Source organism: Marmota flaviventris, chromosome 2 (assembly GCF_047511675.1).
Source record: "Marmota flaviventris isolate mMarFla1 chromosome 2, mMarFla1.hap1, whole genome shotgun sequence".
Classification (NCBI taxonomy): Eukaryota; Metazoa; Chordata; class Mammalia; order Rodentia; family Sciuridae; genus Marmota; species Marmota flaviventris.
Window position 1 is genome coordinate 199,950,368 of NC_092499.1, and position 15,883 is coordinate 199,966,250.

Here is a 15,883-nt window from a genome sequence, read left to right on the forward strand (position 1 = left end):
CCCTGCTGGCTTAGAGTTTACAGACTGGTAGGAGAAAGAACAAAGTAAATAGGCCTTTGTCATCTCTCCTTTACCCTTACTTAGCTTAATGATAGACTTCTAATTCACCACCCTCCTCTCATCCCTGCCCCCATAAACTGCCAAATGATCTTTTTAAAAATGCAGTTGTAATCGTGTCCCCTTTCTTGCCTAAATCCTTTGATGATCACTTAGACCCAAAAGTGAGACAATCAAGGTTCTCAAGAAGCTGCCCTTACCCTTCAGCCATCACCTGCTATTTTTCTCCCTTTCTAAACACCCCAATCCTTTGCATGACTCCTTATCCTTCTAATAGGGCGTTCCAGCATTGCTAAACAGGTTGAGTAAGTTGCCAACATTTTAAAAAAACAGATTGCAGTGTGGACAAAAACCTGCATTCCTCCCTTGTCTGGCAACAGTGTGCCCATTTTCTGTATGGTAACAGTTGGTTGAGGCAGAGAAATGGCTGCCCATTTCTCTGGACATGGACTTTCCAAAGGTCAGGGAGTGGTCACAACCTGAGTTTCCCTTTCTCATTATGTTATCTGACCTATAGCCCATCACCACTGGACCACACCACATGGCCTTAACCTAATACTACATTACCTTTTAACTTGAACAAGATTAAGAGAGTGTTGTGTAATGTAAAAAGCATGGATTTTAAGCAGAATCACTGGATTTGAATCCTGGAGAGATTTCCTAGTACAAACTTCCCCATGGGAATCTGCCTTTGGCTGACCAAAGGCCAGTAATCTAGAGACTGCTCAGACTGCAGTAAACTTTAATGTGACATGACTGTGTCTTATGCCCCTATCCAGAAAATAGCCTATTGGGTCAGAAGGCTCATAATGATTACACCACAAATTACATCATGAGTGTGCTGAGTGAACAGCACTGCCCTTTGTCAGGCCTTTCTGAGTGCCTACTAACAAGTTGCATGGATTCTCCTTTCGCCATCTCTGCATTCTAGGTCAGGGGTCAGCAAACCACAGCTGTTAACTGACAGACACAAAGATATTAAAATATATTGTGGTAGATGCAACCATAGGACTATCAATACGTGTGGGGTATTATGGGGGGTATTATGGTATTATGGAGAGAAGGGCATCTAGCCCATCTTGGGAGTAGTTGGAGAGCAGGAAAGACTGCCTAGAAAAGATGGTACTTGATCCTTAGATACTACAATAGATTTTTTTAAAAATAAAGAATAGGGGCTGGGGATGTGGCTCAAGCAGTAGCGCGCTCGCCTGGCATGCGTGCGGCCCGGGTTCGATCCTCAGCACCACATACAAACAAAGATGTTGTGTCCGCCAATAACCGAAAAATAAATGTTAAAGTTCTCTCTCTCTCTCCCTAAAAAAAAAAAATAATAAAAATAAAGAATAGTTTTAGATTTATAGAAAAATTGACCAGATAGCGCACAGAGTTCCAATATTCCCCTTTCCCTCAATATACAGTTCCCCTGTTACTAACATATTGTATTCATTTTGGTACATGTGTTATGATTGATGAGCCAATATTGATACATCGTCATTAACTGATGTTCATCGTTTGTATTTAGAGTTCAATCTTTATGTTGTTCAGTCCTAGAGGTTTTAATAAACATAGGATTTGATGCACCCGTCATCCTTAAGAAGAATTTCATTGCCCTAAAAATCCTGTTTCAATCATTCACACCTCCCTCCCTCCCCTACTTTCAACCTTTGGCAATCACTAACCTTTTACACTCTTTAGAGTTGTGCCTTTTCCAGAATGCCTTAGAGTTGAATTATATAATATGTAGCCTTTTCCATTTGAATTCTTTCATGAAGCAATAGGATTTAATGTTACTTTATATCTTTTATGGTTTGATAGCTCCTTCTTTTTATCACTGAATAATATTCCACTGTATGAACAGTTTGTTTATTCTTTAACCTATATTTAGATTGGCCTGTGTCTTCCAAAAAAGATATATTGAAGTCCTAAATCTTGATATCTGTGAACATGATCTTAGTTGGAAAAGGGTCTTTGCAGATTTAGTCAAATTAAGATAAGATCACTAGAGTGGGCCCTGATCTGACATGACCAGTGTCCTTAAGAAGGAAAAAAAGAGACACATGGAGAATGAGAGAGGCAGAGACTGGAGCAATGCAGCTGCAAGCCAGGGAGCACCAAGGATCAATAGCCACCACCAGAAACCAGAAAGAGGCTTGGAAAGATTCTACCCAGAGGCTCCGAGGAAACATGCTCTTAGACACATTGATTGCAGACTTCCAGCCTCTAGAACTGTGAGCGAATTCACCTCTGTGACTTTAAGCCACAGGCTTCAGTACTTTTGTATTTTATTATGCCAGTCCCAGGAAACTACTAGACTCACTGAGGTATCTCTTGATTCAGTTTTTGATGATTATGAATAAAACCACTACTATGAATAAAACATCTGCATGCAGGTTTTTGTGGTGACATGAGTAAACACGGACAAGGATGACTGCTAGATCATACATTAAAACTATGTCTAGCTTTGTAAGAAACTATCAAGTTGTCTTCCAAAGTGGCCGTACCACTTCTCATTCCTTTCAGTAACACAAGAAAGTTCCCATTGCACCACACGCCTGATGACATCTGGTTAGTCCATTTTATTTGTTCTTCATGCCTATTTGTTTTCTGTTATTCTGGATTTTAGCCATTCAAAGTGGTAGCACGTAATGGTAACTCATTATTGTTTTCATTTCCAATTCCCTGACGACATATTAAACATCTTTCCACATGCTTATTTGCCATCTGTGTATCTTCCTTGATGAGATGTCTGTTCTAATTTTTTGCCCATTTTTAAACTGGGTTGTTTGTTTTCTTATTATTGGATTTTAAAATTTCTTCATATGTTTTGCATATCAGTCCTTTATCAGATATGTGCTTGGAAAGTATTTTCCTCCAGCCCATATCCTATCTTTCACTCTCTTTAACAGTGACTTTCCAGACCAGAAATTTTTAATTTTCTTTTTTTTTTTTTTTTTTTTGCAGTTCTAAGGATTGAACCCCAAACCTCACACATGCTTGGCAAGCACTCTGCATCCCCAAGAGGACTTTTTAATTTCAGTGAAGTCTAACCTGCTGATTTTTCCTTCCTGGATCACATTTTTTGGTATCTAAAAACTTGTTGCCAAACACAGGATCACCTAGATTTTTATTTCTTATGTTATCTTTTAGAAGTTTCATAGTTTTGTATTTTACATTTAGGTCTGTGATCTGTTTGGGGTTAATTTTTGGTGAAAAGTTAAAGTTCTGTGTCTAGATTCAGTTTTTCTTTGTGTGTGGATGTTCGATTGTACCTGCACTCTTAAAAAGACTTTCCTTTCTCCATTGAATTTCCTTTGTTCCTTTGCATAAATCAATTGACTATATTTAGTGGGTCTCTTTTCAGTTTCTCTATTGGGTTCCATTAACCTGTCATTTTTTTTTTTTTTTTTTTTGCAGTGGATGGGGGGATGATATCAGGGATTGAACCCAGAGGCTCTTTACCATTGAGGTAGGTCCCCAGCCCTTTTATTGTTTTGTTTTAAGGCAGGGTCTCACTAAGTTGCTGAAGCTGGCTTCAAACTTGTGACCCTCCTGCTTCTACCTCTATTTGTCTGTTCTTTTGCCAATACCACCTTGTCTTGATCACTGTAGTCTTTTTTGGTTTTGTTTTTATTTTTTAAAAAAATTTGTTTTTTGTTGTTTATTTGTTTTTATGTTTCTAAATTTTTTTCTTTGCTTTCTGAGGTCTTCCAGTAAGTCTTGATGTCAAGTAGTATCATGGGTCATATCACACTACCAGCTTTGTTTCTGTTTTTCAGCTCTGTGTCTGCTGCTCTGATTGTTTTGCCTTTCCATATAAATTTCACAATCAATTTGTTGACATCCTAAAATAACTTGAAATTTTGGTTGAGATTATGTTGAATCTATAGACGAAATGGAGAAGAACAATATCTTAACAATATTGAATCTTTCTAATGTGAAAGTGCAATATCCATGTATTTAAATTTCTTTTAACTTCTTTCATCAGAGTTTTATGGTTTTCCTTACATGTACATATTTTATTGCATTTAAAACCCATTTTGTGCTAATATAAATGATACTGTCTTTTAATTTTAAAAGTTCACGAGTTCATTGCTATATAGAATAGCAACTGACTTTGTATATTACTAACCTTATATTCTGCAACCTTCCTTTTTAAAAATTTTTATTAGTTATTGATGGACCTTTATTTATTTGTTTATATGCGGTGCTGAGAATCGAACCCAGTGCCTCACACATGCTAGGCAAGTGGTCTACCACTGAGCCACAACCCCAGCCCCTCCTATTTTTGATTATTAGTTACAGGAGTTTTTTTGTTTGTTTGATTGGTTGGTTTTGTTAACCAGTTCTTTAGAATTTTTCACATTGATAATCTTGTCTTTTGTGAACAGAGACAGTTTTATTTTTTCTTTTCTTTTTCTATTAAATTAGCTAGGACTTCCTATAATATGTTGAATACGAGTGTTGAGAGGGGTCATCCTTGCCTTGTTCCAGATCTTAGGGAGAAAACATTTAGTTTCTCATCATTAACTATGTTGCACGTCACAGAGTTCTTGGAGATATTCCTATCAAGTTTAAGAAATTCTTTTTCTATTCTTAGTTTTCTGAGAGTTTTTATAGTGAATTTGTATTGGGTTTTGTCAAATGCTTTTTCTGCAATTGTTGATAAGATCACATGATTTTCCCCCCCTTTAGCCCGCTGTTGTAATAGATTAGATTCATTAGTTTTTAAATTTTGAACCAGACCTGTATGCCTGGAATAAATTCTACTTGGCATGGTGTATGACTCATTTTATATATTGTCAGATTTGATTTGTTAACAAATTGTCGAAGTTTTTGCATGTATTTTAATAAAAGAAATTGGTCTGTAGGTTTCCCTTATACAATGTCTTTGTAGTGTTAGGGTAATTCTGGCCTCATAGTATGAGTTAGAGAGTATTTACTATGCTTTTACCTTAGGGATGAGATTGTAGAGACATAGTATCATTCATTCCTTAAATATTTGGTAGAATTGACCAATGTAATTATCTTGGTCTGACATTTTCTTTTTTGGAAGTATATTAATTTTTGGTTCAATTTCTTTAATAAATATAGGCCTATTCAGATTGTTCTTTTCTCATTTTGTGAGTTTTGGTACTTGTGTCTTTCATGGAATTGAACCAGATTATCTGTTACATTAAATTTATAATCATAATAATATACTTTTTAAAAAATATATATTTTTAGTTGTAGTTGGACACAATACCTTTATTTTATTTATTTTTATGTGGTGCTGAAGATAGAACCCAGCGTCTCGCACATGCTAGGCAAGTGCTGTATGGCTGAGCCACAACCCCAGCCCCTCATAATATGCTTTTTGTTTTAAAAAAATATGTATTTTTTTAGTTGTTGATGGACCTTTATTTAATTTATTTATATGTGGTGCTGAGAATCAAACCCAGTACCCCACACATGCTAGACAAGTGCTCTACCACTGAGCTACAACCCCAGCCCCATAATAGGCTTTTATTATCCCTTTAATGTCCATGAGATCAATAGTTATAGCCCTAATTTCATTTATGATTTTAATTTCTATCTTTGTTCATCTGCCCTGAGGCTTATCAATTTCACTGATCTTTTTGAAGAAACAGTTTGTGCTCTCATCAATTTTCTCAGCTGTTTTCTTGCTTCTAATTTCATTGATTTCTGCTCTAATTTTTATTATTCTGTTTTTACTCCTATTTGCTTCAGGTTTATATTACTCTTTTTTCTTGAATTACCTCAGGTGTAAGCTTAGATTAATGATGTTAACATGCATTCAATGCTACAAACGTCACTCTAAAAACTATATTTCCTGCACCTCTCAAATTTTGATTTTCATTTAATTAAAGATATTTTAAATTTTCTCTTGAGACTTCTTCTGTGACCTATGAGTTACTTACAAGTGTTCATTTCTAAAATGGGGAGATTTTCCAATCATCTTTCTGTACCTAATGTCTAGTTCAATTCCATTATGTTATATTTTAAAGGAATTCTCATCTTTTAAACGTTTTAAGGTATGTCTTATGGCCCAGAATATAATCTATCTTGTTAATGTTCCATGTGGGCTTGAGAATAATGTGTTTGCTGCTGTTTGCTGCTTTTGGATTCAGTTGGGTCCAGTTGGTTGATGGTGCTGTTTAATTCACCTCTGTTTTTACTGATTTTTCTGCCTGCTGGGTCTGTCAATGGGTGACAGAGCTGTGATGAAGGGTTCAACTGTAACAGTACATTCACCTATTTCTCTCTGCAGTCTTTGCCTCACTTTTTTGGTGGTCTTTTGACAAAAGATGTGTACACATTAAGGACCGCTGTGTCTTTTTGGAGAACTTATCCCTTTATCATTATGTAATGTCCATCTTTATCCCGCACATTTTCCTTATTCTGAAGTCTGCTTTGGCCTAAATTAATATGGTCACTCCCGCTTTCTTTTGATTAGCGCTAGCATTGGGGATATATCTTTCTTCCTCCCTTTACCTTTAATCTGTCTTTATATTTAAAGTGGGTGGTTTGTTTGTTTGTTTGTTTATGTACCAGGGATTGAACCCTGGGGTGCTCTAACCACTTAGCCACATCCTCAGCCCTTTTTATTTGAACATTAAGTTGCTGAGGCTGGCCTTCAACTTGTGATCCTTCTGCCTCAGCCTCCAAGATCACTGTGATTACAGATGTGTGCCACCATGCCTGACTTTAAAGTGGATATTTTATAGAAAACATATAATTGAGTCTTGTTTTTGTGTTTTTATTCTCTTAGTCCCCTTTAACTGATGTATCTAGGCCATTCCATTTATTGTGATTACTGATAGAATTATATTAATATCTACTATATCTACTATATTTGTAACTGTTTCTATTCCTTGTACTTTCTTTGCTCCTTTTAAACATTCCCTTCTTTTTCTATCTTCTCTGGTTTAAGTTGAGCCATTTATATGATTCCATTTTCTCTTTTTTTTTTTTAACTTTTTTTTTTTTTTTAGAGAGAGAGAGAGAGAGAGAGAATTTTTTAATATATATTTTTTTCTTTTTGGTTTTCGGCGGACACAACATCTTTGTTTGTATGTGGTACTGAGGATCGAACCCGGGCCGCACGCATGCCAGGCAAGCGCGCTACCGCTTGAGCCACATCCCCAGCCCTCCATTTTCTCTTTTAATGTATCAAATGTGCTTTTTTTTTTCCACACAATATCTTTATTTTATTTATTTATTTTTATGTGGTACCAGGGATCGAACCGAGGGCCTCACATGTGCTAGGCGAGCGCTCTACCATTGAGCCACAACCCCAGCCCCTCAAATGTGCTTTTTTAAAAAAAAAAAAATTATTTTAATGATTGCCTTACAGTTTATAATAGACACTTACAAGTAACCTAAGTCAACTTTCAAATAACATAAACACACAACTTTCAAATAACTATACAGCTTACAGGTAGTAGAGGTAACTTACAACAAAATAAGTTCTTATAATATTGCTGTCATCCATTTCACTAATCCATAAGCTCTAATCACTCAATATTTACTGTGTAATTATTATTCCTTTTAAATATTGTTTTAGTTGTAGATGGACCTAATATCTTTATTTTCTTAATTTTTTTATGTGGTGCTGAGGATCAAACCCAGAGCCCCACGCATGAGAGGCAAGCACTCTACCACTTAGCTACAACCCCAGTCCTGCTGTATTATTATTATTTTGAACAGAAGTCCATTAGGTAAAATAAGAATAAGAAAAAAAAAGGTTTTATTTTCCTTAATTTATTCCTAACACTTTTGGCGTGGGTGGGAGTTAGTATCATGGATTGGAAGCAGGGGCACTTGACCACTGAACCACACCCCCAGTCCTATTTTGTATTTTTATTTAGAGACAGGGTCTCACTGAGTTGCTTAGCACTTCTCTTTTGCTGAGGCTGGCTTTGAACTCATGATCCTCCTGCCTCAGCCTCCTGAGCCACTGGGATTACAGGCATGCACCACCGTGCCCAGCCTGACACTTTTTATGTAGATCTAAGTTTCTGGTTTTTATCATTTTCTCTTTCTGAAAAACTTCTTTTAACATTTCTTACAAGACAGGTCTGCTAGAGACAAATCTCGGTTTCTGTTTGTCTGAAAAATCTTTATTTTTTCTCTTTGGAAAGATAATTTCACTGGATACAGAATACTAGATTGGTAGGGTTTGTTTATTTGCATGTTTTTTTTTTCTCTTTCAACACTTTAATTATTTTGCTTCTTGCTTGCATGGTTTTTGAACAGAGTTTCAATGTGATACTTATCCTTGTTCCCTTACGCAAGATGTTTTTTTCCCCCCAAGACTCCTTTCAAGATTGTCTCTTTGTCTTTGGTTTTCTACAGTTTGAATATATTCCTAGATGTTAGTGTTTTAGTATTTATTTTTCTTGGAGGTCTCTGAGCTTCCGGAATCTATGGTTGGTGGTGTCTGCACTTTTTCTTTTCTTTTCTTTTTCTTTTTTAGTACTATCGATGGAGCCCAGAGGTGCTCCACCACCGAGCCGCTTCCCCAGCCCTTTTTAGTTTTCATTTTCCTTGCTACGCTGCCCAGACTATCTATCCTCGAACTTGAACTTGCTTTGGCTTCCCAACTAGCTGGGTGGTACCTACATTCTTGCATGCTGCCATTTTTTCCACTGCAGTCCTTAGCACACTAATCTCAATAATTTAAAGTTCCTGGTTTAGTAATTCCAAATCTCTGTCATATTTGAATCTGGTTCTGATTCTTGCTTTGTTTCTGCAGACTGTGGTTTCTCTGGCTTTTGGCATCCCTTATAATTGTCTGATAGTCAGACATGGTGTAGGTGTGATAGGAACTGAGGTGAATAGGCCTGCAGTGGTCCTGTTTATCTGGCTGCGTTAGGCTGTACCTACTGTTTGCTGAAGCTGTGTCAAAGGCTTCAGTTTTCTCTAGCATCCTTGTTTTTGTCTCTCCTGTTGTCTTTGAGTTTCCTTGGAAACTCCTTCTGAATTAAAGTCTGTATCTTGCAGCATTCTCAGTTGTAATTCAATGTTTTTATTCTGGAGCCAGGTTGGTATGATGGTGAGATACTGAGGAGGGGAGTCTTCTATAATCTTAGGATTGAATATTTAGGGGAGCAGGGGGATAGTGGAGCAGAGCTGTAACCTTCAGTATAATTTCCTAGCCTTTTCCTTCCTCCCCTATGTGAGACCAGAGAGCTAAGGGCAGCTGTAGGTGTCTAATTACCCTCACTCTAGGCATGATAAGGGTCTGGTAAAGTATTTTCCTTTGAGGACAAACTCTTGTTACAGAGCAGAGTGCTCTGGGCTCATTTCCAGATAGGTTCTTTTCTCCTCCTCTTGTCAAAAATTTGAGAGGATTTTCTTTAGATCTTTACAGTGAAGAACTGGAGGGACCCTGTGTGGGGTACCCCAAGAATGGGCCTTTTTGAACTATCAGGGTAGTCTACCCTCGGCCTGTAGTAATTCATAAATACTGTTTAAAATGTTCTATAAATTCCTATGACCAACAGTTTTTGCCCCTGGTAAGCTGGGATTCTGTGTATTCTCCTGTCTCTCTGGTTTTTAGAGCAGCAATTTGCCCTGTAACCTCAGTCCTCTAAGGGATGTTAGAAGAATTGTTGGTTTTCAGTGTGTTCAGTGATGACTTCCAAGCTCTTTATAGTTCTTTACCCAAGGTCAGAATAAGGATAATATTTTGCATAAAGGTGAAGATTGTTTTTCTTTAAACATTTATTTTTTAGTTGTAGTTGGACACAATACCTTTATTTTATTTATTTACTTTTATGTGGTGCTGAGGGTCAAACCCAGGGCCTCACCTGTGCTAGGTGAGCACTCTACCGCTGAGCCACAACCCCAGCGTGTGCGTGCGTGCGTGTGTGTGCGTGCGTGCGTGTGTGTGTGTGCGTGCGTGTGTGTGTGTGTGTGTGTGTGTTTTGCTGGGGATCCAACCCAAGGTCTTGCACAAACTAGCCAAGTGCTGTGCCCCTGAGCTACACCCCCAGCCTCAGTTCCCATCTCTTTTTTTAAAATTTTTAATTTTTTAGACGTTGATGGACCTTTATTTTCATTTATTTATATGTGGTGTGAGAATCAAACCCAGTGCCTCTCACATGCTAGGCAAGTGCTCTGCCACTGAGCCGCAGCCCCGCTCCCCTTTCTTAGCCCTCAGTTCCATGTGAGTAAAGAGTGGGTCACTGGATCCTCTGCTTAGAGTCTCACCAGGCTGAAGTCCAGGTGTCCACAGGCCAGCGTTCCTTTCTGGAGGTTCGAGAGTTGAATCCACTTCCAGGTTCCTGGAGGTTGTTGACTGAATTCCAGTCTCACAGCAGCTTTCCTTCTGTCAATCACCAGGGCACTTACCTTCTCCCCTGGGCGGCCTGGGACCCTGCTCATGCTTTCTCTGTGTTCTTTCCCGCTTTAGCCGTGCAACCAGGAATCGCCTTCCCCTTCTACATCTTCTGTCCTGCTGCTTCTTCCATCATGTCTTTCCACCCCAGCTGGAGAAAGTTCTGTTTTCAAGGGGTCGTGTGATCAGTTTATTCATGGGATTAGGTTGAGTTTACCCAGATCATCCAGAATATTCCCCCTGTTTTAAGATCTGCAAAGTCCCTTTTGACATGTCAATGACATCTGCAAAGTCCCTTTTGACTTCATGAAACATAGCATCTTCATAGGTTCCAGGAGTGGGACATGAACATCTTTGGGGGCTGTTCTGCATACCACATATTGTCTCCCTGTCACATGTTAACTCATTAATTGATTCCACAAATATTTATTTACAAGCCCCTTCTATGTGTGGTGCTGTTCTAGAACTTGGGGTTACAGAACTTGACAAGACAGACAAAAATCCTTATCTCAAGTACTTACAGGCTAGCAAAATGCTCTCTAAATCTCTTCTCCATGTGCTCAAATTCATTAGATTTTCTGTCAGTTTCAATTTGTTGAAGAAATCTTTCTGGGGTTGTCTGACCTGCTCCAGTTCCACCTGATTGCCCTCTAAGCCTTGGCTGTCACTTTGGAGTCCTTCATTATCATCCTGTGGTGGATCATCCTTCTTCTCTTAGTTTGGATGACCTGTTTACTGGGTCCTGTATGTTTGATTATTGATTTATTTCATTATTTTTGGAGGCATTCTGAAGAAAAAAAGTTGAGATAAACTTTTTTTTTTTGGATACTGGGAATTGAGCTCAGGGACACTCGACCACTGAGCCACATCCCCAGCCCTATTTTTTAAATTATTATTATTAGTTGTTCAAAACGTACATAGCTCTTGACATATCATATTTCATACATTTGATTCAAGTGGGTATTTTATAATTTATTTAGAGACAGGTCTCACTGAGTTGCTTAGTGCCTTGCTTTTGCTGAGGCTGGCTTTGAACTCCCCATCCTCCTGCCTCAGCCTCCTGAGCTGCTGGGATTGCAGGTGTGCGCCACCAAGCCCGGCTTGATAAATGTTCTTGAAACCTTACCAATCTCAAGGCATTTTTATTCCACCCTCACGTATCATCGATACTTAGCCTAGACACAAGGTTCTAGGCTGCAGGTCACTTTTTCATAATTGTGCAGACCGTTCTCATGCTCCTCTAGCGTCTGCATTGCTATCACAAAACCCGATACCTTTCTGATTCTCGATCTTTTGTAAAGCTCTGTTTTGTCCCTCCTCCAGCTGCCTTTTGTTCTGATATTCTGAAATCTCAGCTTTAATGACTTTGGGACACTCACTGCTGTCCCTCCTTCCTTCCTGGGCCTCCTTCCCTCCCTCCTTTATTGCTTTCTTCTTTCACTTTTTGTTATGATAATTTAAAAACAATCAGAACATATAATACAATAAACCACTTTGTGTCCGTTACCTAGTTTTTATTTCACTATTCTATCCCTTTTGCAGCATTTTACAGCAAATTCCAGATATCATATTGCATTGTAAATATGTTGGTATGGAGCTCTAAGCTTTTAAAAAATGTAACTACAATTCCATCACCTCACTAAAGGAAATTAGCAATAATTTCTTACTTAGTCCAGGTTCAATTTTATCTGATTATCTCAAAAATAAATTTTTATTGACTTATTTATATCAGAATCTGAAGGCCATGTGTGGTGGCGCACACAGGTAATCCCAACCACTCAGGAGCTGAGGCAGGAGGATTGCAAATTCGAGGCCAGCCTCAGCCTCTTAATGAGACCCTAAACAACTTAGTAAGACACTGTCTCAAAATAAAAAATTAAAAAGAAAATAAATAAATCAGGATCTGAACAAGTTCTCTGCACTACATTTATATTTACTTATGTCTTTTGATCTGTACCAGTCCCTGCTATTCCTTTCCTTATGCAAATATTGGTTAAAGTTTCATGGCCTCGTGATGTTGTTTAGAATGTTCCACTATCTCTGAAATGTTCTATGAACTGGTAGTTACATCTGGAGACCCGATTAGAGGACAATTCAGTCCTCAGCAAGAGTATCACATAGGTGGGAGCGTATATTTGCTATCACATCATCTCAGGAGGTACCTGTCACGAGCAGCTTCCCAGCCTTGTCTGGTTACCAGGAGTTCCCTTCCGGATATCTGCACTGGACCCCGGACCGCGACGTACGCGAACACCAAGCACGAACTCGATTGCCTTTTGAAATGCTGGTTTATTCGCACACCACACAAAGCAATACACGAGGTGGCTGGCACACAACTGCACGATCTTACTCTCAGGCGACGAGAGTTAGTTGTGAGCAATTACATGGAGTTTCCCCCGCGCTTATATACTTTACAAGTTGTTCATACCTAACTTATCTAACATAAGCATACTGCCTGACTACTTTATCATCCTATGACTACAACTTAGAAGGTTACATCATCCACTTATCTAACATAGACACACTCTCTGGTCATCTTGTGACCAGCACTAAAAAGTCACTGAGTTACTGCAAAGTCCAAACAAGTCCAAACAAGTTTCTCTGCTGATCCATGCTGACCCTTCATTCCTGATGTTTTACTCCTGTCAGTACCTGAGGTCTAATTGTTCCTTAGTGATCCCTCCCAATCTGAAAAGTCCATTTTCTTCAGTTCCAGGTTATTTTTGTGAATTGTTTCTTTGAATATTTCCTTCCTTCCTCTCCTTATTTTCTATATCTCCACTTTCTAGAACTCAAACTATTCACATATTTGACCTTGTGGGATGGTTTTCTAATTTTACCGGGTTTTTCTTTCTATCTCCTATTTTCATCCATGAGTGCACTGTCTGAATATTACCTTCCTACCTGTTCTCAGCTGGGGTCATGTGTAGAGGCCAGAAAAAGAAACCACTCTAGGCGTTCTAGGCAGAAAGGTATTGAATATAGGGAATTAGGTACTGGCAAACTCATGACAAGAGCTGGTCTTGAAGATATCAGGGGGTGGGGGCAGTTTTGTTTCAAAGTCACCGTAACAGTGATTGAAAGTCAGGGCTTCTATTGCTACTTCTGAAGCTGTCACCATAACTTCCTGACACACAGGAAGCTGAATACTGAGCAATGGATCAGGGAGTCTGGCTACTTTGATTTTGCCCAAAAGTAAAGTTCAGAGACAAGAAGGCTGTTATTTGGCTTGAATGAGAAATTGAAATTGCAAGGCTGTCTATGACATATCAACTTGCATGAGGCCTTTGATATCCATCCAACCAATATTGGCTTTTTAGTTTAATGCAATAAAGTCTGACTCAGAGAGGTCTATGGGTGTAATCAGAAACAGAGCTCCGATATCTCTTACTAACTTTTCTAGGTAAGGGTTGGCTGTGTCAAGGAGAATAGAGTTTTCCTAGAATATCTGAATTGAATTTTGGTCATATAATTACTCTTGTTCTCATATAAATGAGGTCACTGGAAAGGTAGACGTTATTCATATTTTTTTTTAAAAAAGGGTTTCCGAAGCTGTGTTTCAATTTTATGATATCTGGACTAGAAATAAATTTCACAGTGTGTCTAGGCTCTGCAGATTTCTACCTGCAGAGAAGGTGGCAAGACATTGTCACGCTCCAGTACTTCCTCTTGCTTTGGAAAGTTCACAGAGCTCTCCGCCTCCAGTCTCCTTCAGAGTGCCAGCTGGGCAGAAAGAACCATTATTTTATTGGGTGTTTATGTGTTTATTTTAAGAATGATTTTTTTTAGCATTTAATTTTAAGTAAGGAAACACCTGCTGTATTCATTTTAAATACTGTATTTTTATTACACAGTGATGCATGAATATATTTTTGTTGTAAGAAAATTAAAATATTAAATATAAAGTCTCCTGGGATCATCACTCCCAGCGTCATTTCTCTTCCCTAGAAGTAACTGGATCAATTATACAGCAGTATATATTAGTCATGGTAGGTTAGGTTGTGCTGCAATAACAAACATCTTGAAAATTTCAGCTATTTATAACAATAAAGATTTATATCTTGATCCTTCACTTGTTTGTTATCCTTCAGCTGTATCTCTGGACACAGTTTAAAGGGGCAGCAGAGACCTGCTGACCTCGTGGCAGAAGAAAAAGAAAGAATAGTGGAGCCTCTTAAAGCTTCTGGCTAGAAGTCACATGTCACTTTCACTTACAGGCCCTTGGCTGAAGCAAATCATATGGCCATGCCTATCTTCAGTGGGGTGGGATGGTATAATCCCTCTACAGGGAGAGGCAGTGAAAAGTTCCCCACATTTTTTTTTATACCAGGGATTGAACCCAGGGGTGTTCTAACACTGAGCCACATCCTCAGCCTTTTTTATTCTTTATTTTGAGACAGGAACTCAATAAGTTAGTAGGATCTTGCTAAATTGCTGAAACTGGCCTTGAACTTGCAATCCTCCTATCTCAACCTCACAAGCTTCTGGGATTACAAGTGTACTCAGTTTCCTACACTTTTATGAAATACATAACACTATGGAAATAGGTATCATTTTTATGCTATTTATTATGGCTCTGATCTTTCTTCAAGCAAAAATATATTTTAGATGTTTATGCTACAAATAGATGTCTCCTTTAAAAATAACTACATACCACACCATACAATGGATGTACTATAGTTGATTCAACTATTTCCCTAGTTGAAGGCAATTAAATTATTTCTAACTTTTTATTATGGCAAACAAGGGTGTTGCAAGTACCCATGTGCTTGCCCTTTGTACATGTATGCAAGTGAGTCTCTGGGGTAGATACGGAGAAGTGAAATTGCTGATGAGTACTTCTCCAAAGGAGCGTGCCCATTTTCTCTTGTATCCTCATGTGGCACACTCACTAGGAGAGTTTCAAGGCGAATTTAATGGGGGACTGTATGCAAAAAGTAGTGCAGTACTTGGGACTAGTAAGAGGGGCTATTACTACCCCTGAAGGTTGGAAGGATGTGGGAGAGAGGGCTCTTAGTGGAAGGAAGAGTCCCGTGGAGAGGGACTGTGGGAGTGGCTCCACAAGGAAGGAGCCAGGGAATGAAGGCCTGGAAACACCCTGTCCCCTCTGTCTCCTACTGGGCTGACCTCCACCTTCACCAGATGGCAGAAGGGATCTGTTGATGCAGCCTGACTCCTGGGGCACAGAGGAGGTAGAAAAGGGCAGAGAGCAAAACTGAAGAGACAAATAGGAGATATCCACCCGCTCTCCCACCCACACTGAAAGAAATGACTTTGTCATTTGGCAATAATGGCAAAACATGGTAAGGGTTTGTGTGTGTGTGTGTGTGTGTGTGTGTGTGTGGTACTGAGGATTGAGCCCAGGAATACTGTATCTCTGAGCTACATCCTAAGCTCTTTTAAAATTGATTTTTGAGACAGGGTCTCACTAAGTTACTCAGGCTGGCCTCAAGCTTATGAACCCCCTGCCTCAGATTCCCAAGT

At 38.7% G+C, this 15,883-nt stretch overlaps 2 long non-coding RNA genes across 3 annotated transcripts in view; one reads left to right on the top strand and one right to left on the bottom strand.

The window, feature by feature from the left end:
• Window positions 1-10,180: 10,180 nt before the first annotated feature.
• On the bottom strand, window positions 10,181-13,042 carry LOC139704601 (uncharacterized). The gene is made up of 3 exons (XR_011706478.1): window positions 12,562-13,042; window positions 10,921-11,186; window positions 10,181-10,562 (listed from the first exon to the last, which is right to left on the bottom strand). It is a non-coding gene; the product is annotated as an uncharacterized lncRNA (long non-coding RNA).
• A 1,917-nt stretch (window positions 13,043-14,959) lies between these two features.
• The window catches only part of LOC139704794 (uncharacterized), a 31,910-nt gene continuing 30,986 nt past the window's right edge, over window positions 14,960-15,883 (top strand). The window contains exon 1 of one of the 2 annotated variants that reach the window (XR_011706819.1): window positions 14,960-15,702. This is a non-coding gene — a long non-coding RNA (uncharacterized lncRNA). The remainder of the gene's footprint in view (window positions 15,703-15,883) is intronic. The other variant, XR_011706818.1, reaches the window with a different exon arrangement.